Below are 22026 nucleotides of genomic sequence, written 5' to 3'. Positions count from 1 at the left end.
ATGTAGCTATCCAGTCTGATATATTTTTCACCTTTTTCACAAAAACACACTTTTTCTCATACACAAAATGCAGTCTTCAAATCCCCCCTTCTCACTAATATGATTCTAATACTTTTCAGTAAACTTATTTATTTATTTATTATTTTATTTATTTAATTTATACCCCGCCTATCTGGTCGGTGAGGACCACTCTAGGCGGCTAGAGTGTATGTATTACATTTTATGACTTTATTATCTAGTAGGGTCCTTTTTCATGAACATGATAATAGCAGTTTTAGGCTAGAGTTCCTTCATGGATTGGAAAAAAAAGAGAGGGGGGGAGAGAGAGAGAGAGAGAGAGAGAGAGAGAGAGAGAGAGAGAGAGAGAGAGAGATGTACCGTATTTTCTCCTACTAAGAGATTGAAGCACTTTGACAATTACCATAAATCACTGGAATTATATTCAGATATTATATGAATTCATGTTAGGTATTTTTCTTACATTGTGGTTTTTATTGAATCAAACTATACAATAATAATAATAATAATAAACCTTTATTGGCATACAATCAAACTATACAAGCTGTTGTGAACAGTAACTGTTTTTGCCAACTATAACAATTACAGCAATAACAACAAAATGTAGTTTGACAGAAGAAGCCATGTGTTGCAACAGGAGTTTGACCTTTATTTCCAGTTAAATGAAAAGTGAGCCTCACCTAGAGAAATGAAAAGGAATAACCAGAAAACTGATCTCGCTGCTAAAAATCTGCAATAAATGGGGTGAAGGTGGGTCGTCAATGCATTTGGGAGCCAAAATCTTGCCCCAACGCCATATTATCAGCTACAGTGGACCCTCAACTTACGGAATTAATCCATATTGGAACTGTGGCCACAGGTCAAAAATTTCGTAGGTCGAGGGTCCATTTCCCATAGGAATGCATTGAAAACCATTTAATCCGTTCCAGCCAAAGGAAAAAAAAATCCCGGGCTTCCAAAGCTTCACCTGCTGCCCTCTGCCTTCTGTCCCCACTGTCCTCTGCCTCCCATCCCCGCAGGGACAGGAGGCAGAGGGCAGCGGGTACAGCTTTGAAAGCCCGGGAAGCCAAAAGCTGCTCTATGCCCGCTGCCAGCTTTTGGCTTTCGGGGCTTAGAAAGCTGCACCCGCTGCTCTCTTGTCTCCTGTCCAGGGTGCCCTCTGCCTCATGGCCCAAGGATGAAAACTGATACTTCCGGAGGTCAAATGTGGAAAACAAAACAAAGGCTCACAGAATGGAAACATACAATATACATTCCAATCCAGAAGAAAGGAGATGCCAACGAGTGCAGTAACTATAGGATCATTATTTTGATTTCCCATGCAAGCAAAGTGATGCTCAAAGTACTGCAACAAAGGTTTTTACTTTATATGGAGTGAGAAATGTCTGATGTTCAAACCGGACTTCAAAAAGGAAGAGGCACTTGAGATCATATAATAAATATCTGCTAGCTACTGGAGCACATTAAAGAGTTTTGGAAAAAGATCAGTCTGTCCTTTATTGACTACAGCAATGCCTTTGATGGTGTAGAGCATGAGAAACTATGGTTTGTTCTGAAAGAAATGGGTGTGCCTTGGGACTTGATCGTCCTGATGTGCAACTTGTATTGTGGACTAGAAGTGTATCAAGACAGAATATGGAGGACAGAATGGTTGGGACAGAATATGGAGAAAGAGAATGGGCAAAAGTGTCAGGCAATGATGCATTTCCCCCCGTTATCTGTTCAGTCTGTACACCAACTCTCCCAAATTGTGTCTACGACATTTGCATTGTGTAAGTTTATTTGCTGTGGTTTCCCTTGGTTTCTAATTGTGGGCATGTTTAATTCTTCATTTCTGCTCAGTCCCGGCATGCTTCCAAGTATTGTTTTGGGCTAAATCCCAGGTCCAAGCATTAGGGAGACATTGAAACTGTCTACGCAACTCCAGTGTTATAGTCTTTCTAATAGAAGCATCTGGCCTAGGCCCTGGAAGGGGGTGACTAGAGGGGAACCTGAAAAAAACAAAAACAACAATCACCCGCTAAAGCCAGCCAGTTGGACAAGAATGGATCCCCTCCTGTGGTTACCCAGTTGGACTGCAGCTGGATCCAATTTGATGAGAGCTGAAACAGCACTAGCACTGGTTTGCTGCTCAAAGTACTCTTGGGGGTCTCCTAGCAGGAGATTTTAATGAATCTGGATTGTACTAAGATGCATTTGTCAGAGACAGAACTGTCCATTCTTGATGGCATTTTCTATTTTGTCAAATTGATGTTGCTCTTTCTAATATGGGAAACAGCAATATGCAAAGAAAATGATTCCAAGCCCAACCGTTCTGTATCTTAGCCTGCTCAGACACAGACCAACATTCCGGCATCTAAAGATCCATAACAGTGGAATGGAGTGACCATGCCGTGGGTACTGGTACAACCATATAGACCCAAGTCTGTCCTGCCCTCTGAGTAGGTCCAAAATCCTTCGAATGTAGTGGTTCCCAACCTTGAGCTCCCAAATGTTCTTGGACTAAAATTCTCAGAAGCTGTCACCACTAGCTGTGCTGGCCAAGATTTATGGAAATTGTAGTCCAAAAGCTTGTGGAGACTTGAGGTTAGTAACCACTGTTCTAACAATATTTTCCTAAAACAGTGAGTAGGGGTAAGTACAAGGTTTGTACATATCGAACTATGAACAGAATCAACTCAATCAGGATCAACTGGTATGAAGTCTGGTTCAAAGAAGAAGTAGTAGTTTCAGCTACAGAAGAAAGTAAAGTGGATTTGCAAATCATTTTGGGTCTAGAACACAAATTTAATTTGATGGGATGCAAATCCCTTCCCTTCCTTAATACTAAAATGTCAAAGTGACTCTGCAGACAGCTGTGTGAAATTTGGTACATGTAGTCCATTCTTTAGGATCTATCATGTCTCTAAATTTCATGTACAGCAGTGCAAAAGCCAACAACAGTATAGCCACCTTGGTTTTCCACTGTAAGTCAATGGAATGCTTACAATTCAATTCAGAGCAGGACAACAATCAAATTAGATGGAGTACAAAAATTTATCCAGACAAAGTCGGGATACTTCCCAAAGCCACAAGCTGGCCTCTAAACCAAAGCATGGGACCTGTACATGACTCTAATTTAAAGTGCTCCTTCTGTTCTCATGGCCTGATAGCACTGAAGCCTTCAGGGCTTGCTTTGGAAACAGGCAGTACTGGGATGGTGATCTTTCTGGATTCAGGCTGGATTGCTCTCCATTTGAACCATTGTCCTCCTTTTGGTTCTACTTCTACAAAATCTGGGCTGGGCAACATGGTAGCAATGATGGTCAAATCCTGTTTTCCTCCTCCACCTCCTCTTCCTCCTTCTACTCCTTCCTCTTGCTCCCTTTCCTTGCTGCTGTAGTTTCACACACTTCAAAATTGGATGTTCTCTCTCCTTCCTCCCAATACTTTTATACTGATCCTTTAATCAACCACACAATCTCTCTTCTCTGAATGTATGCTTGTGGAGTATATCTGCTATGGAAGGTTTATTTCTGGGTTAAGTGGTACTTCTGTGTGGTTTCTTCCTAACCCTTCCCTAATTTTTAACTTCCTTTATGGTACAATCCTATGCATGTTCATAAAAAAGTAACTTTTTCATTAAGGAATGGAAAATAACCCTTAGTCAAATGAGGTGTATTTTCACATTACTTATTATTGGATGGCAGTCTCAATGGATAAGGCTTGAAAAAGAGATGAACAGATAACTGAAATTCAGTTCTCCTTTTTGTTCAGGAAAGATAAAAAACCAGAAAGAAAGAAAGAAAGAAAGAAAGAAAGAAAGAAAGAAAGAAAGAAAGAAAGAAAGAAAGAAAGAAAGAAAGAACAAACAAACAAACAAACAAACAAACAAACAAACAAACAAACAAAATGGAGGGTGGACTTTTCTTTTCCTTTTTTTAAAGGAACATGATTTATTTTAATTTCTCCAGGAACTCTAATTTTTAAATCTTAGATCCTGCAGTCTTGCAATCCTGTTGCATAAATAATCCTCAGTCTGAAATGAACCCCCCTTCACACAATGTAATAATCATCTTTAAAAAAAAACAACAACAACCATACCATCCTTCCAGATTTCTGCAACAAGAACATGTGCATATTACCCTTCATTAAAAGGTTGTAAATTATGAACATACACTAGAGTAAATCTCAGAGAAGTACTGAAGGCTTCCTTTGACACTCATCTTTACTTTTTGATTTTTTGGGAGGGTGGTTCTTTATGCCTCCAAAGAGTAAATAATACATGAAAAAAAATCTACTGAAGTCATAGAACCTCTAACTAGCATTTTTCTTTAAATATTAAACATTACTTTTGAAGTTGTTTGAACTGTGCTCAGTTGCATACAACGGTTTCCTTGTTAGAAGGGAAATGTGCCAGTCTCAGCCATTTTCCTTCTTTGATGTACATGCATATTAATGTTGGGCAGGAGTTCATATTAATGACTGCAGTATAAACTGTACACCGTTCCTGAGCTGATTATTTAATTCTGAGTGAAAGGCCAAAATGGGTTATCCAGACTGGGCTTGGAAATATTTGGTGTGTAACTCATCCTCACTGTTGCAATCAAGCCACACAATTCCAATTCTTTCATTCCAAGAGTTCATCATAAAGTTGTGCTGTACAAGCATCAATGAAATGATGAGAAACTGCTCCACCATTGGCTTCATTCATTTCATTACAGAGTTCAGTTAAGCTAAAGGTAAAGGTAAAAAATTAACATAAAACTATAGGCCAGATTTGTTTTCACAGAATTATCTGTTCCTGTGCAATCTGGGCTTTTCGTACTTTAAAGACTGGCTAAAATAAAAAAAAATACCGAGATTCAGAGGTTACATTTATTTTTGGTAGGGCAGATAGCACTGTTTATTGTATTCCCTTATCAGTTGCTGGACTTGAGCCATACAGAAGTTTTGAACAGTCTTTGTGAAATACAAGAGTTCAAATCATTGTTTTAAAGAAGTTGTCAACAGCGTTCCTGACGTCGGGGGAGCTGCCTGCAATATCTGCCGTCCCAGGCACGGGTGAGAGACGTGTCTGGGAGAATTTCTGGCTTGCGCTCCCCGACCTTTTTCAGGACTGGGACCCTGCTGCTACTGCTCCTGCTGCTTCAGGCCATCCCACCCCCTTCCATAACATCAGCCACCTGGCTGGGAGGGAGGGAGACCATAAAAGCCGGAAGCTTGTGCCAGGGCCCTCACAGACCAGCGTTCCTGACGTCGGGGGAGCTGCCTGCAATATCTGCCGTCCCCAGGCACGGGTGAGAGACGTGTCTGGGAGAATTTCTGGCTTGCGCTCCCCGACCTTTTTCAGGACTGGGACCCTGTTGCTACTGCTCCTGCTGCTTCAGGCCATCCCACCCCCTTCCATAACATCAGCCACCTGGCTGGGAGGGAGGGAGACCATAAAAGCCGGAAGCTTGTGCCAGGGCCCTCACAGACCAGCGTTCCTGACGTCGGGGGAGCTGCCTGCAATATCTGCCGTCCCCAGGCACGGGTGAGAGACGTGTCTGGGAGAATTTCTGGCTTGCGCTCCCCGGCCTTTTTCAGGACTGGGACCCTGTTGCTACTGCTCCTGCTGCTTCAGGCCATCCCACCCCCTTCCATAACATCAGCCACCTGGCTGGGAGGGAGGGAGACCATAAAAGCCGGAAGCTTGTGCCAGGGCCCTCACAGACCAGCGTTCCTGACGTCGGGGGAGCTGCCTGCAATATCTGCCGTCCCAGGCACGGGTGAGAGACGTGTCTGGGAGAATTTCTGGCTTGCGCTCCCCGACCTTTTTCAGGACTGGGACCCTGCTGCTACTGCTCCTGCTGCTTCAGGCCATCCCACCCCCTTCCATAACATCAGCCACCTGGCTGGGAGGGAGGGAGACCATAAAAGCCGGAAGCTTGTGCCAGGGCCCTCACAGACCAGCGTTCCTGACGTCGGGGGAGCTGCCTGCAATATCTGCCGTCCCCAGGCACGGGTGAGAGACGTGTCTGGGAGAATTTCTGGCTTGCGCTCCCCGGCCTTTTTCAGGACTGGGACCCTGTTGCTACTGCTCCTGCTGCTTCAGGCCATCCCACCCCCTTCCATAACATCAGCCACCTGGCTGGGAGGGAGGGAGACCATAAAAGCCGGAAGCTTGTGCCAGGGCCCTCACAGACCAGCGTTCCTGACGTCGGGGGAGCTGCCTGCAATATCTGCCGTCCCAGGCACGGGTGAGAGACGTGTCTGGGAGAATTTCTGGCTTGCGCTCCCCGACCTTTTTCAGGACTGGGACCCTGCTGCTACTGCTCCTGCTGCTTCAGGCCATCCCACCCCCTTCCATAACATCAGCCACCTGGCTGGGAGGGAGGGAGACCATAAAAGCCGGAAGCTTGTGCCAGGGCCCTCACAGACCAGCGTTCCTGACGTCGGGGGAGCTGCCTGCAATATCTGCCGTCCCCAGGCACGGGTGAGAGACGTGTCTGGGAGAATTTCTGGCTTGCGCTCCCCGGCCTTTTTCAGGACTGGGACCCTGTTGCTACTGCTCCTGTTGCTTCAGGCCATCCCACCCCCTTCCATAACATCAGCCACCTGGCTGGGAGGGAGGGAGACCATAAAAGCCGGAAGCTTGTGCCAGGGCCCTCACAGACCAGCGTTCCTGACGTCGGGGGAGCTGCCTGCAATATCTGCCGTCCCCAGGCACGGGTGAGAGACGTGTCTGGGAGAATTTCTGGCTTGCGCTCCCCGGCCTTTTTCAGGACTGGGACCCTGTTGCTACTGCTCCTGTTGCTTCAGGCCATCCCACCCCCTTCCATAACATCAGCCACCTGGCTGGGAGGGAGGGAGACCATAAAAGCCGGAAGCTTGTGCCAGGGCCCTCACAGACCAGCGTTCCTGACGTCGGGGGAGCTGCCTGCAATATCTGCCGTCCCCAGGCACGGGTGAGAGACGTGTCTGGGAGAATTTCTGGCTTGCGCTCCCCTGCCTTTCAGGACCGAGATCCTGCTGCTGCTGGTGCTGTTGCTGCTTGGGGCCACCCCACCCCTTCTTTAACACCAGCCACCTGGCTGGGAGGGGAGAAGGGGCATTAGAAGGGTGTGTGGGCTTGTTCTTGTTTGTTTTTAACTGTTAGTATTATTAATTGCCATCAGGTTGCATAGAGACCCACAGTGGACCTGATGGAACAGGAAGGGGGGAGGGCGTTGGAGGGGGCAGCCATTGAGGTGGTGCTGGGTAGGGGAAGGAATGGTGGTGGGGGTAGAACATGCCCGCGTAGGAGAAGAGAGGTTAGATATCTTACATCTATCCCCTCTTCTAGTCCTACCTCCAACCAAATGGTATCAGGCGACCATATCAGCAAACCCTCGAGCCACACGGTGCTGTTGATGAACGCCAGGTCAGTACAAAATAAAACTGCCCTCATCCATGATGTAATTCTGGATGAGGGTGCTGACCTGGCGTGCATTACTGAGACCTGGGTGGGAGAGGAAGGTGGTGTCCCCCTCTCCCAGCTGTGTCCTCCTGGGTACTCAGTCCAGCACCAGTGTCGCTCGGAGGGTCGGGGAGGGGGAGTTGCTATAGTCTATAGGAGTTCTATCTCCTTGACCAGGCTTCCTATCCCTTTGAGAGGAGGTCTTGAGGGCCTGTATTGTGTGTTGGGCTCACGAGACAGATTAGGGATTCTGTTGGTGTACCGCCCACCCTGCTGCGTACCAACAGTCTCCCTACCTGAGCTGACGGAGGCAGTCTCGGACCTGGTGTTGAGGACTCCCAGGCTGCTGGTGCTGGGGGACCTCAACATCCATGCTGAGGCTGCCTTGACCGGGGCGGCTCAGGACTTCATGGCCGCCATGACAACCATGGGACTGTCTCAATGTGTCATCGGCCCGACACATGAGAAGGGCCACACCTTGGACCTTGTTTTCACAACGGGACTGGAAGATGGTGGTTTGGATGTGGAGGGGCTGGTTGTGACCCCATTGTCATGGTCAGACCACTTCCTGGTCAAGTTTAGTCTATTAGCTTCTTCTTCCCTCTGCAAGGGTGGGGGATCTATTAAGATGATCCGCCCTCGGAGACTTATGGATCCAGATGGATTCCTGAATGCTCTGGGGGAGTATCCGTCTGATATGGTTGGCGCTCCTGTCGAAGCTCAGGTCACCCTATGGAATAGGGAGATGACCCGGGCAGTTGACACGATTGCGCCTAAGCGCCCTCTCCCTGCTCGCCGAGCCCAGACAGCTCCCTGGTATACTTCTGAACTGCGGGCGATGAAGCGAGAGGGGAGACGGCTAGAGCGCAGGTGGAGGAAGTCCCGCTGGGAATCTGATCGAACACGACTTAGAGCCCATTATCGGGCCTATTTCGTGGCAATACGGCTGGCGAAACGGCAATATTTCTCCAGCCGCATTGCTTCCTCAGAATGTCGTCCAGCAGAGCTGTTTCGGGTGGTCCGGGATCTTCTTCAACCGGGAAACCCGGTGGAGGTCCCGGACTGCTCATCAGCTCGCTGTGATGAGTTTGCTATTCATTTTGAGGAAAAAATCGCTCAGATTCGCAGTGGGCTGGACTCCACTGTTACTGCAAAATCGGAAGATGTGTCCAGTGTGCCGTGCTTAGGTCAAACTTTAATGGATGAGTTTCAATTGTTGAGACCCGAGGATGTGGACAGGGTGCTTGGATCTGTCCGTTCTACCACCACGCCGCTCGACCCTTGCCCATCTTGGCTAATTGGAAGATCTGCCAGGGGGGTTCGCACTTGGGTCCAGGAGACCGTGAACGCCTCTCTGAGAGAGGGAGTGGTCCCTACCGCCTTGAAAGAGGCGGTAATTCGACCACTCCTTAAAAAGCCTAACCTGGACCCAAGGCTGGTGGTCAACTACCGACCAGTGGCGAACCTCCCTTATTTGGGCAAGGTGTTGGAGCGGGTTGTGGCCGGGCAACTCCAGGCGCTGCTGGATGAAACGGATTTTCTGGATCCATTTCAGTCGGGTTTCAGGCCGGGTTTTGGTACAGAGACAGCCTTGGTCGCCCTGTATGATGACCTTTGCCGGGAGAGAGACAGGGGGAGTGTGACCCTGTTGATACTCCTGGACCTCTCAGCGGCTTTCGACACCATCGACCATGGTGTCCTTCTGGATAGGCTGGCTGGGTTAGGAGTTGGGGGCACTGTTTTACAGTGGTTCCGCTCCTTCCTAGCTGACCGTATCCAGAGGGTGGTGCTGGGGGACAGTTGCTCTGCCCCATGGCATTTATGTCATGGGGTTCCTCAGGGCTCGATACTGTCCCCCATGCTGTTTAACATCTACATGAAACCGCTGGGAGAGGTCATCAGGAGGTTTGGGCTGAGGAGTCAGCAATATGCTGACGACACTCAGCTCTACCTCTCGTTTTCCACCAATCCAGGTGAGGCGGTTTCTGTGCTGAACTCGTGTCTGGACCTGATAATGGACTGGATGAGGGTTAATAAATTGAAACTCAATCCAGACAAGACGGAAGTGCTGTTAGTGGGTGCTTCGCCGGACAGGTTGGAGGGCCACTTCCCTGTCCTGAATGGGGTTACACTCCCCCTAAGGGACAGGGTCCGCAGCCTGGGGGTGCTCCTGGACCCCAGTCTAACTTTGGAAGCTCAGGTGGACTCGGTGGCCAGGGGTGCCTTCCTTCAGCTGCGGAAATTATACCAGCTACGGCCCTACCTGGACGAGTGGAGTCTCATGACAGTTACACATGCACTGGTAACATCTCGTATTGATTATTGCAATGCGCTCTACGTGGGGCTGCCTTTGAAGACGGTCCGGCGACTGCAACTGGTTCAGAATCGAGCTGCGCGGCTGGTGAGTGGTGGGGCCGCCAGAGAGCACATCAAGCCGATTCTGTATAATTTACACTGGTTACCAGTTGCTGTCCGGGCCCAATTCAAAGTGCTTGTTTTGACATATAAAGCCCTAAACGGCTTGGGCCCTGGATACTTGAAGGACCGCCTCCTTCCATATGAGCCTACCCGGCTGTTAAGATCTAGCCAGGGGGCCCTTTTGAAAGAGCCATCCCTCAAGGAGGTAAGAGGGATGGCTTGTAGACAAAGGGCCTTCTCGGCAGCTGCCCCCAGACTATGGAACGCCCTCCCAACTGAAATTCGCCTGGCGCCGACACTGATGATATTTCGGCGCCAGGTCAAAACCTTCCTGTTCCAGAAGGCTTTTAATTGAAATAACATTAACTGTGGGTCTTAATGATGACAATTTTAATTGTATTTTAATTGTATTTTAATTGTATTTTAATCATTTTATTTTATTCCATTAAATTTTAATTGTTGTAAGCCGCCCAGAGACCTTTGGGTAGAGTGGGCGGCATATAAATTAAATAAATAATAATAATAATAATAATAATAATAATAATAACAGCACAGCACTTAGAAAACATTGGCTTTTTTGTTGTGTGGTCCTGTATGACCCGGTTACACAGGTCACCAGATCAGAGTCAGTGTACAAAGATCCTTGAGCAGACACAGGAATTTTTTATATGCCCTTCATCTTCATTAGGGAATTGTGAAAATGGAAGACTAGATATTGAGAAACTTTCTATTACAGGAGAAATATTTAGAGCATCGGCTAACTGCAACTCTTCTCAAGCAAATACTCCATTCATATTCTTTCTTTCTTTCTTTCTTTCTTTCTTTCTTTCTTTCTTTCTTTCTTTCTTTCTTTCTTTCTTTCTTTTTGGTATAGAAAAGCTGAAGACAACATGTTGAAGGTCCACTTTGGGGATCCACAATTCTTTGTGACGTTTATACATCTTTAACTTATATAGAGAAAGAGGCATGTAGATAAAAATGGGGTGAGGTAAAAGTAAAGGTTCCCCTTGACATTTTTAGTCAGTCATGGTCGACTCTAGGGGGCAATGCTCATCCCCGTTTCCAAGCCGTAGAGCCAGCGTTTTGTCCGAAGACAGTTTCCATTGTCACATGGCCAGCGCGGCTATACACGGAACGCTGTCTACCTTCCCACTGAGGTGGTACCTATTTATCTACTCACATTTACATGCTTTCGAACTGCTAGATTGGCGAGGAGCTGGGACAAAGCGACGGGAGCTCACTCTGTCACGTGGATTCGATTTTACGACTGCTGGTCTTCTGACCCTACAGCACATAAAGGCTTCTGCGGTTTAGCCCGCAGCGCCACCACGTCCCCATAAAAATTGGGTGGGAGGAAGGAAATTACTGATGTGACTGAGCTTTGAGCTGAAGGAGCAGATGATGTTGCATATAAAAAATGGTTCAAGTGTTTTGAAAATGGCTGTGTTTTGAAAACACTGGATGTACATAATAGAAAAAAATTATTAAATAATGGATAATGAATGATACATTGCAACCGGGTACTTGATGGAGTTGCCAAATGCTGTTATGTTTCCTGAGGATAGCTGCTTTCCTGATTTTTGAAAATAAGGCTCTCTTTTGGTGATTTTTTTGGCCAGAGAGAATTGGCATAACTTCTCAGGGCTTTTTAGAGTTTCCAGCAATATTACAAGCCTGGACTAAAAGTAATGAGAAAATCGTCCATGGTAAATGTTGTGTAAGATGATGACACGTCTTCCAAAGTGAATCCTAGTGAATGCTGGTGATTCAGGGCACCTCCTGAGAACTGATGTGTTTCCCTGGTTCTCTAGGTAGAGAAACACTTTGGGGGTGAGTGATGCTAAAGAAGGAAAATTGTGATTTTATTGTGTGAGGATCCTTTAAGTCCTGGACATGCATTTTCTCCCCGCACCAACTGGTACAAGGGCTAATATATCTGATGGACAGTTCTTTGAGAACATTAAAATTTTTCTGTATACTTGTCATACTCTTAGTACAGTCAACCGTCGACTTACAAACTTAATCTGTTCTGGAAGGAAGTTTGTAAGTCAAAAAGTTCTTAAGTCGAATCAGCATTGAAATGCATCGAAAACCAATTAATCCGTTCCAGCTGTTTTTGGTTCTTAAGTTGAGGGGCGGTTTGTAACTTGAATCATTAGTTCCCATAGGAACTAATGCAAAGCCGGTTAATCTGTTCCTACCACTAGGGGCAGAATTTATTTTTCCTTTTAACCTAAGATGACTTAGGTTAAAAAAAGGAAAGAAAAGAGAGAGGGAAGGAAGGAAGGAACAGACACTTTTCAACAGAACACCTTGAAAAGCACCTTTTCAGCCAAGACAAGTACCTTCTGGGAAAAACCAAGCACCTTTCAGACAACAGATCACTTTGAAAAGCACCTTTTCAATCAAGACAAGCCAATACAAGCACCTTTTGGTGAAAAGGGGCAGCAAAGGAGGGAGGGAACACCTTTTAAAAATCCAAAAATCAAAAATTTAAAAAAAGCCAAAAAATAAAAATACAGTCCGTACAGCACTGTACCAGGCAATACCAGGCAGTACCAGGCAGTCTGAAGACTGTCTCCAAATCCACTCTCAAAATGCTGGGAAGAACGAGGAAGCAGAGAGGCCAACGGTTAACTGAAAGTTCAAATTTTGCACTTTCCCCACCTCCCGTACATTTTTTTCAGTTCGTAACTCAAATCTAAGTTTGCAAGTCGAGTCAATATTTTTCTATCAGAGCAGTTTGTAAGTGAAAATGTTTGTAACTAGGGCCATTTGTAAGTCGAGGGTTGTCTGTATTACTATTAGTATCAACACTGGCCATCTATTGCTGTATACAATTTTTGATTAGTAAACAGAAGAAAATTCACATCATCCGTCTCACAATGCCAAATATACCAATTATTTATTTAATTAATTCATTTTTTAAAATTACTTTCTCCTTGAATAGGGCCCAAGGTGGCTTACAACAATGAAATACAATATTTAAAGATGAAAACAATGGGTATACAACAGTGGTTGACATTAAAAGAATATTTAAAACTATGACCAATGAATGAAGTGGTATCTTACATCATTAACAAGCAATATTAAGGCAAAGATCAATAAGTGTACATTTTTTTTTAAAAAAAATACCACTTTGAGAAGCGGGAAATACAAACATGGAAAATATAAGTAGTATAAGCCACCTAGAGTGGTCGTATAGACCAGATGGGCGGGATATAAATAAATAAATAAATAAATAAATAAATAAATAAATAAATAAATAAATAAATAAATAAATAAATAAATGAAAATAGTACTAAAATGTAGTCAAAGCAGTAATGCATAGCAATCTATTTAAAAACCACACACAGGTAGCTAGTTACTGAGGTAAGGCTTGCCTGAAGAGAAAGGTATTTTCCTGCTTGAGGAAGGATAGAAAAGATTAGCCCAGTCTGTCCTCTTGTGGAAGGGAGTTCCAAAGTCTGGGTGCAGCAACAGAGAAGGCTCTCTCCTTCGTCCCCATCAGAATTCCTTTGTGAATTCTGGAACTGTTACAAAACTTCCTGTCCCCTTGATCTCCCAAGGGCTCTCCCCCTCACAGTCTCTGCTTCAGGTCCAAAACCTCCACGATTGGGAAGCTCTTGACCTGTCAACTCCCCTTGCAGCTGCTTGCTGGATAGCTCAGTCATTTAGATAGAGGCCAGGAATTCAATTCCTCACTTTACTTCCTTGACAGGGGCTGGACTTGATCTAAGCCAACACTGCAGTTCTAAGATGGTGATGATGATGATGATGATGATGATGATGATGATGATGATGATGATTTCCCAAGTGAATAAAGTAAATCAGGATTTTGAGACAGAGCATGGACTGAGTTCTTTACTGCAGCATGGCAGGCAGGATAAAGAGAGGGAGTAATTCCTCTTTTTCACCTAACATGGCACATGAAGTGGATGTAGTGTCAAAAATTCCTTCCGGGATTCTTCATAGTTGTAGTACTGTTCTGGAACTGAGGAGGTGCAAACCCCAATTTTGTTCTTATTTTACTGAAAATATTGCAGAAATGACATTACCAACAAAAAAAACACCCCACCTTATACGGTAGCTCACAGCACCCAAGTTGATGCAATGGCCCACTGAATATCCAGTAATTTGGGGAAAACATTATCACTGAGTACTGTTTTATCTCCTCAATTTCCTCATAATAAAAAAGGCACTTGTGCTTAAATTCCCTTCTATGTTGAAAATGTAACAAATTTCCTGCATACACAAATTGTGTTTTTAAGTCAAAGCATGTTGCTGCTGCTGTTTCTTTACGTGCGGTTAAAGGTGATCTAATTGCAAAGATATTCTCTAATTCTCCTTTGCATTCATTCTCATTATCTGGCTTTTCATCCCCCTCAGTGTCTCATTGGCCTAGAAAAGCCCTGCTCCGTTCCTCTTGCCACTTCTGTTCTGTTGAGCAGTGCATTCTCCGTTCAACCTCTGAGGTCTCCTCACAGTTCTTTTCATAATCATCTCAATTACTGTATGCACAGAAGCCTTTGTAACTTTAGTGGTTTTTCTAATTTCAGAACTTATCCTCTTTCCCCAGCTGGTGGGATCATGAAGACTGCTATGCTGGGCAAGTTATTCTAAAAGTATAGGTTGCACTGATTTATTTAATTCTGGATGTGTGTGTATGGGGGGGGGCTATTCTGACAGCCTTCACATACCTTCACTTATGATCCTTCACCAGACTCTGATTCCAAACCCTCTATAATTTCACAAAGGAAAACAGTTACTCAGTTTAAGTAAATCAGGAGACTAAGGCTCCATCCTGAAACACATTTCTAGAGTAGGCTTCCCCAATCTGTTGTCCTCCAGTTGTGCTGGGGAGCCAACTACAGTGGACCCTTGACTTACAGAATTAATCCGTATTGGAACGGTGGCTGCAGGTCAAAAAGTCTGTAGGTCAAGTCTCCATTGAGCTACAGTGCATTGAAAACCGATTAATCCCGGAACAGGCCATTTTTGTTCCATTTTGGTTTTTTTCTGGTCTGTAAGTCAAATCTCAGTCTGCAAGTCAAATCTAAATTTTGCGGCCAGAGAAGTCTGTAAGTCAAGCTGTCTGTAAGTCAAGGGTCCACTGTAAGGCATGGATGGAGCAATAGAGGGTGTCACAAAAAAGATGGAGAGTGTGGCCACGGAAGAGGGATTATTTAAGGGGGAGACAAGCTCTAAGAAAGAAGTCTTGTGGACAATAGCCAGGGTTGGGAGGCTTGCGAAGCTGAGGCTGTAGAGGGTGTTGGGGATCCTGGCACAGAGGAGTGGGAAGTCATTCAAGGACATGATCCCTGGACCAACCAGTGGGTTGACCGTGTACACCCAGAGGAAGTTGCATGGGTGTGCCATGACCAACAAAGGCTCCCCAAGGCTCCATGCGGACAGCTGTAGGTTATGACGTAACAAAAGGAAGGCTAATGATGTGGGTGATCGCAGAACAATAGGAAGGCAATTGCAAAGAAGTGTCGACAACAGATGTCCAAGCCAGCGGAGCCTAAAGGCAACGCCTTGAGGACTCTTTATATTAACCTAGCATGATTACACAGAATGTTGTGAGAATTCAGGTGGGATACTAGTTACCTAATCACCACTAGGATTGGTTGGAGAAACCTTTTGATCTAATGCCCTAACGCTAAGCAGAAAGGCAGAATGAGAGGTCACCCTGCCCGCTGGGAGCTGCTACTTCTCTGGCAGGAGTGTTTGCACTCACTGTAAGAGATAACAACTCGCAGCCTTGAGCAGGAGCTTCCCACAAACGGCACCAGTGGTGAGCCTGGGGATGCTGAGACAGGCCACACAACAATATTCCATGACAGGACCCAACCTTACACACCCCACTTCAGTAACCAGTCAGTCCACTGAGTTGACATACCTACCTCAGGCACCCCAATCCATCTCCTCTGCTGGTCAAGTCCACCTCAATCTGGAGTGAGTGGTGGCTGCCTCCAGCTGCTCCTCAGAATTCTAGGGTCTTTCCCTCCACACTGGGCTGAAGACTGAGTCTTCCCGTGTCCGGAGCCAGGAGGTGGTGACTATCCAGCACTGCTACTGTGGTAAGTTATGCCTTGCCTAGCTCCGTGGCATATTGGAACTGGTAGATGAGAGGGAATTCTACCCACCTGTCCTAAAGACCCCATAAAAACAGATCGTGGGCTAGATACTTTAGTTATTGACTGGCATCCCACTAGCACATAGTATAGTTGGGCCCTGATGGCCACTTGCTTTTGATCTTGTTTGAAGTTTAATAAATGGCTGAGTTTAAGCAAACATGTCATATCGTGATGGAGGGTAGCAACTGGGAACACTCACATTAGTGCAAAAGCGTCTTCAATTTTAGCCTTCTCATTGGCAAACTTTGCTTGAATCATTTGTTGATCAAAGTGAAACTAGATGGACTACCTCCTCTCCTCTAGGCCTATGTCCAGATATCTTGTAGGCCTAAGAACAGATTTTCCCCCCTTTCATCTTTAGCCTTTGGTCTCATTGATTACTGCTATGAATCTAGGATCTCAGAGCTCCTCAGCAAACAATGTTTTGTTTGTTGAGTATTCTTTTCTACTGAGGGGAATTTGCTTTTTTATACACATCAAATCTAAACTCCTTTTTTGTTGTTCTGGTTTCAGGTGTGATGTTTGGAGAAGGGGAGCAGTTGAATCCTGTAGGAGAAGCAATGTCTGTACAACTCAGTACGTGGGTGCCAACTTTTTGAATTGGAGGAGGGCTTTCAGAGAAAAAAAAAAACAAAATTTGTTCCAGGGGTTCTTAGTGAAAACCCATAAATTCCAGGCTGGTTCTGAATTGAGTCTGAAAGAGTGTGCCTGTAACTAATTTGAAGGCTTGTGTATAAATTTCCAAAGATTCTGAGGGCTTAGCTACATTTATATTTGCCCGCCTGTAGGTTCCTTTCTAAATGGACTTGATTTAAAAACTCATTTATTTATTTTATTTATTTATTATTGGATTTTTATCCCACCCTTCTAGATAGGAGTCTACTCAGGGCGGCTCACAATATATTGTACACAAACAGATAAAAACCACAATCATGACTATTTTAAACACTGTATTCCCACCTAGGAGACAGCTGACAACAGCAGTTCCTGTGTGGGGTTGCGTGTTTTGGTCTCTTCCCACCCATCCCCATCCAAAAAGAGAGAGAGAGAGAGAGAGAGAGAGAGAGAGGATGGTAATAAATAATAAAGAGGGTATGTCCTAGGGGAGATTCTAGTTGGGATGTGCTTCTCCCCACACTTTCCCCCCATAACCCTCCCTTTGATGCCCCTCAGTATATCTCTCTCTTTCTCTCTTTCTCTCTTTCTCTCTCTCTCACACACAGACACAGAGACACACTCTCACACATGTGCATGCATGCACACACACATACACACTCCTCCTGCTTGAAGAGCCAGGGAACGTACTTAGCTTCCTTTTACCCATCACCCATTGCTGCTGTCCCAGAGACCAGCGAAAGCATTCTTAAAAGGACATAAGCAGCCAAGCTTTTTACAAACTGCCAGGACACATTTCGTTCCTGCATGCCACCTCTTCCGCTGCAGAATTCTATAGGGACCAGAAAGCAGTTTTCCACCAGACTTTGCAAAAGAATATTGTGATGTTGATCTTGAACTTCGGTGTATTGAAATAGGCACTTAAATAGTTTTATAATATAAAAGAACAATTCTAAGTCCCATTCTTCCTGAAAAAACACAGTGAAATGTGTATTTAAATATGTATTTAAATGTGGGTGTTTTTTTTTTTTTAAATAGCGTTATGTGAAAATGGAACAAAATGGAATCACGGATATAAATAAGCAGTACAAGCTGAAAAGAATCTGATCCTTTTTGTTAGGGTCATATTTAGCTGAAACATCTGTTGAAATTCTGATTTTAAAAAAATCAGTAGTGAATGTCACGGTTTGATTTTGTGGTTTCAGTTTGGAGGTGGGATGACATATCTCCAAAAACAGTGTCAGGTCAATCCTGTGAAGTTTCCTCCCAAAGGCTATATGGACACATGTGCAATAAGTTCTAAATATGTTTCTTTTCTCTAGCTTGTAACTGAAAAGTTGTTACTGTATTTGCTGGTATTTATATTCGTATAGAGTAGGACCCTCCTATCCATGGGATCAGTATCCACTGATTAACATGGATAGAAAATATTAAAAACATTAAAAGAAAAAAAAATCTAGAAAAAAAACTATTTTCATATGTATTACCAGAAATGGCCACTAGAGGAAGCCAGATATCGTGTTATGAATACTTGTTACTGAAGAATACATAACATGGTCTCTCCTGTACTCTAGTGCTCAGTTCTGGTAATGCATGCAAAAAGCAAAATCTGTTTTTTTGCTCACTATTATCCATGCTTTTCAGTATCCACAAGGGGCTTGGAACCAATGCCCAGCAGTAAATTAGTGCAGATGTTTGCTCATAATGACAGTTCCCCACTGTCCAGATGCCCTGCATAAGGAGTTTAGAAAACAAATGGGCGAAATGAACTGACAAGACCCTAAAGAAGCAGTCCTTTCAGAAAGAAAAGGCCCAGTGCATGAAACAAGTGAAAACAATCGAGCCTCCCCCAAGACAAATGACAACGGAGCAAAATTTTTTGCCTTGCACATGCCTCGTATGTCTGTATAATACTGTACTGCACTGTATTTATTTTAACGGTCTTGCTTTAAAATTGGCTTAATGATCAGGGTTTTATTATGTGTTGATTGAATGATTCTGTTTTATAGTATAAACCATGATGTTTTATATTGTCAGTTTACTGTTTTACATTATAAGCTGCCTAGAAAGGTAGAAAAGAAATACAATAAAGGAATGAATGAATGCATACATCTTTTGCATTATTACCCTTAGGTTACATAATTTCCCACTACTTTTCCATTGTTTGTGGGTTGTTGTTGTTGTTGTTGTTGTTTTGGTTTTTCTTTACCATCGTATCAGGGCTATTTGCTTCTATTGTCACACCTTCATAGTTTGGTGAGTTTACTAATAAACTGTGTTAATGAATCCCCTGTGCTCTGGGCACAGCGCTTGCTACATGGGTACACTGTCACTGTATAATTCAATAGACTTTCCTTCCATAGTGATAATTTTCTTTTATGTTTATGTAGAGCTCCATTCAACCCAAGGACCTTGTATAGACCGTTTCTCTGCATTAAAGTAAATGTCATGCTTTATGTTAAATCCCCCTTCCACTTCCATCAAAGGCTTTGTTCCACTGAAGGCAAGCTGTTGCTGTAGCAACGTCATCTTTTATTTGGTAATGAAATAGACAAATTATGGGTGAGCACAAAAGATGAACACCTTGATAGACACCCCACTAGCAGAGAGGCACTTGGGAAGCTAATATTCTCGGCACCTTCAAAAGCATTTTCGAAAGAAAGAGCTGGGGGTGGCGGAAAACCAACTGGAGATGTGGCCTTCTGGATTTCAGAGTTGTATAGTAAGATTTCTACTGCCTTTATTGCAGAGGTAAGGCAACGCATGGCCAATGAGTCCTGTGTAGCTCCCCCATCCACTCTGGCATCTGTTTCTGGGTTCACCATCACTTTTGCCACTGATCTTTAAGATCTTGGCCAAGCCCCTTCTTATTGCCCAGTCCCCACTGCCCAAGCAGGCCTGTTCAGCAATGTGAGAGGTCTTTTCCATGGCTGCTCACCTGCCTGTGGAACTCTCTTCCAAGTGAAGCTAGGCTGGTCCCCTCCCTGTTGCTCTTCTGATGGATGTCAGGCATCTTCCTACTCTGGCAGCCATTCTAGCAATTGACTGGTTGCTGAGGAAGGACCTTTTGAAGGAGTGCTGTCCTTTTTTGTGGGCGTGTTTCTCAGCTGCTTTAAATTCACCTATGTTTTAATATTAAAATATTTAATATTTACATCTTGTTTACTCATGTTTTAATATGGCAACTTATGTTTTTTTATCCCTACCTCTTTTATTAATCTTGTGAGCTGCTGCAAATTCCAGTTTTGGGGGGGAAATGGAATATAACTGTATTAATAAATCAACGGATCAATTGCTTTATGTTTTTATGAGTCTTCTGGGAGCATGAAGTTCTGACTCATTTGTAAAAGTTGTGTGAGTTTGAAAAAAAAGAAAACTGGCACTTTTAAAGTATACGGAGTGTATAACTCTCCTGTTACAACAGGCTCACTGGCTGGCTAGGCCCAATTCAATGTGCTGGCTGTGACCTATAATGCCCTATAGCAGTGGTCCCCAACCGTGGGGCTCCAGATGTTCTTGAACCACAACTCCCAGAAGCCTTCACCACCACCTCTTCTGGCCAGGATTTCTGGGAGCTGAAGTCCAATAACATCTGGAGGCCCAAGGTTGAGGACCACTGCCCTATAGGGCTTGGATCAAGGCTATTTGAAGGACCATATTTGCCCATATGAGCCTTCTTGGCTCCTAAGATCTTCAAGGAAGCCCTTTTTCTCAGTCACATTGCCTTCACTGGGGCATCTGGGGAAATGGAAGAGAGAACTTTCTCAGTAGCTGCTCCCAGGTTGTGGAATGCTCTCTCCCTCAAGAGGATAGGTTGCCCCCCCTTTTCCTCTTATCTTTCCAGAAATGTGTAAAAAAGATTAGTTTTAAAATAGGCCTTTAAAATAGATTGAGCATTTAAGCTGGAATCTGCCAGAGATCTTGGGTATGTCATTGTTTAAGTTTGTTTTTAAAGCCCCTTTTGAAGCCTTTTTAGATAGTTATTTTAATGATTTTCTGTATTTGTGGTTTTTTTTTAAAAAAATTGTAACGTATGACGCGTTTGATTACTTCTGTTTTAATTATTTCAGGGCACCTTGGGAGACAGGCGGCATAGAAATGACAAAAATAGCAAAGCGGAAGTGATGTCTCATCACAGTGAGGTTTTGGCAGCAATGGCACATTCCACTCCATAGGTTCTAGGAGTCAACACTTCCTGTCTCACAGTAGCTGCCCAGTTACGGCTTATAGGAAGCCATTAAACTAAATGTCATGCTTTTGTAGGATGCTTTACCCCATTAATAGAAAACAACTAAAAGGAAAAGTTGCTGCTCAGAAAAGAAGGCTGAATGACAAAATCCATTGTTCTCATAGAGGTAGTTGTGTTACTTTGTTATAGTAGGAAAGACTAAATACATTTTTAAAATTGCACTTTTAAGACTAACAAATGTATCTCAGTGTGAGCTTTCCTGGATTGCAATGTCTGAAAAAGTGGAACTGTAGCCCCCTCCCCCAAAGCTCACACTGAGATGAATTTGCTGGTCTTAAAAGTAATACAGTATGATTGGTTTTCTTTTCCTTTGGTTTTGGCTAAAGTCCATTGGCCAAACTTCTCTCATACAGTTACACAAAGGGTGTAAGTTTGGAATCAAACTGCTGTACGTTCAGAAATCTGTAGATGCTATCTGTTGTGATTCAGTGTACAACAGATAATGCCTATAGAGTTTTTTGAACTGATAGCAATTCACACCTAAACATGGCATAGTTTGCATAACTGCACAACAGGATTTCTCCCTGATTTGAGAAGTGGATTAGACCTGGGTTGCTTTGAACAAATGCCTGTGTGCCTGACAATTGATGGATGAGAACTGTATCATGCCTACTGTATGAATTTGAAGTAAGTTATTATCATGTTGTTAAGAAGGGAACATATTTGTGAAAAGCTTGAAAACAAGACAGCTAAAGAATTAAAGTTTTATAATGCTACACTAGTTTTGTGGCCAATCATATCTCATCTGTTCTGGCTTAAACTGAGACCAGCGTTATAGCAAAATAAGTGAGATGATGCCTAGGAAAAATGAGTGGGGCAGAGCTAAATGCTGAAATATATATATATATCTTTCCCCCAAATTGGGAGTTTCCAATTCTGGTTAAATGTTTTAAAGAAGGGATGCAGTATTTTCCATTTACCTGCAAAAGCCCAGCAGGAGCGAAGGGCTATTATACAAGGGCCTTCCCCATCGCTGGTGGAGCTGTGCACTAATGACAGCATCAGACATTGGTTGGGACAATTAATCTACTTCCAAGTTAATAGGTCTGAGTGGTGTAAGAAATCAAGCTGCTCTGATAATTAGTATCACAGCAGCCATGAACAAACATACCAGACCAAAGAACACTCCAATCTTTCTCTTGAAAAGAAACTGATAAAACTGAACT

The sequence above is a fragment of the Pogona vitticeps genome, chromosome 4 (genome assembly GCF_051106095.1).
Source record: "Pogona vitticeps strain Pit_001003342236 chromosome 4, PviZW2.1, whole genome shotgun sequence".
Taxonomy (NCBI): domain Eukaryota; kingdom Metazoa; phylum Chordata; class Lepidosauria; order Squamata; family Agamidae; genus Pogona; species Pogona vitticeps.
The sequence above is the reverse complement of the archived record's forward strand: the minus strand, read 5'-3'. Positions refer to the sequence as shown.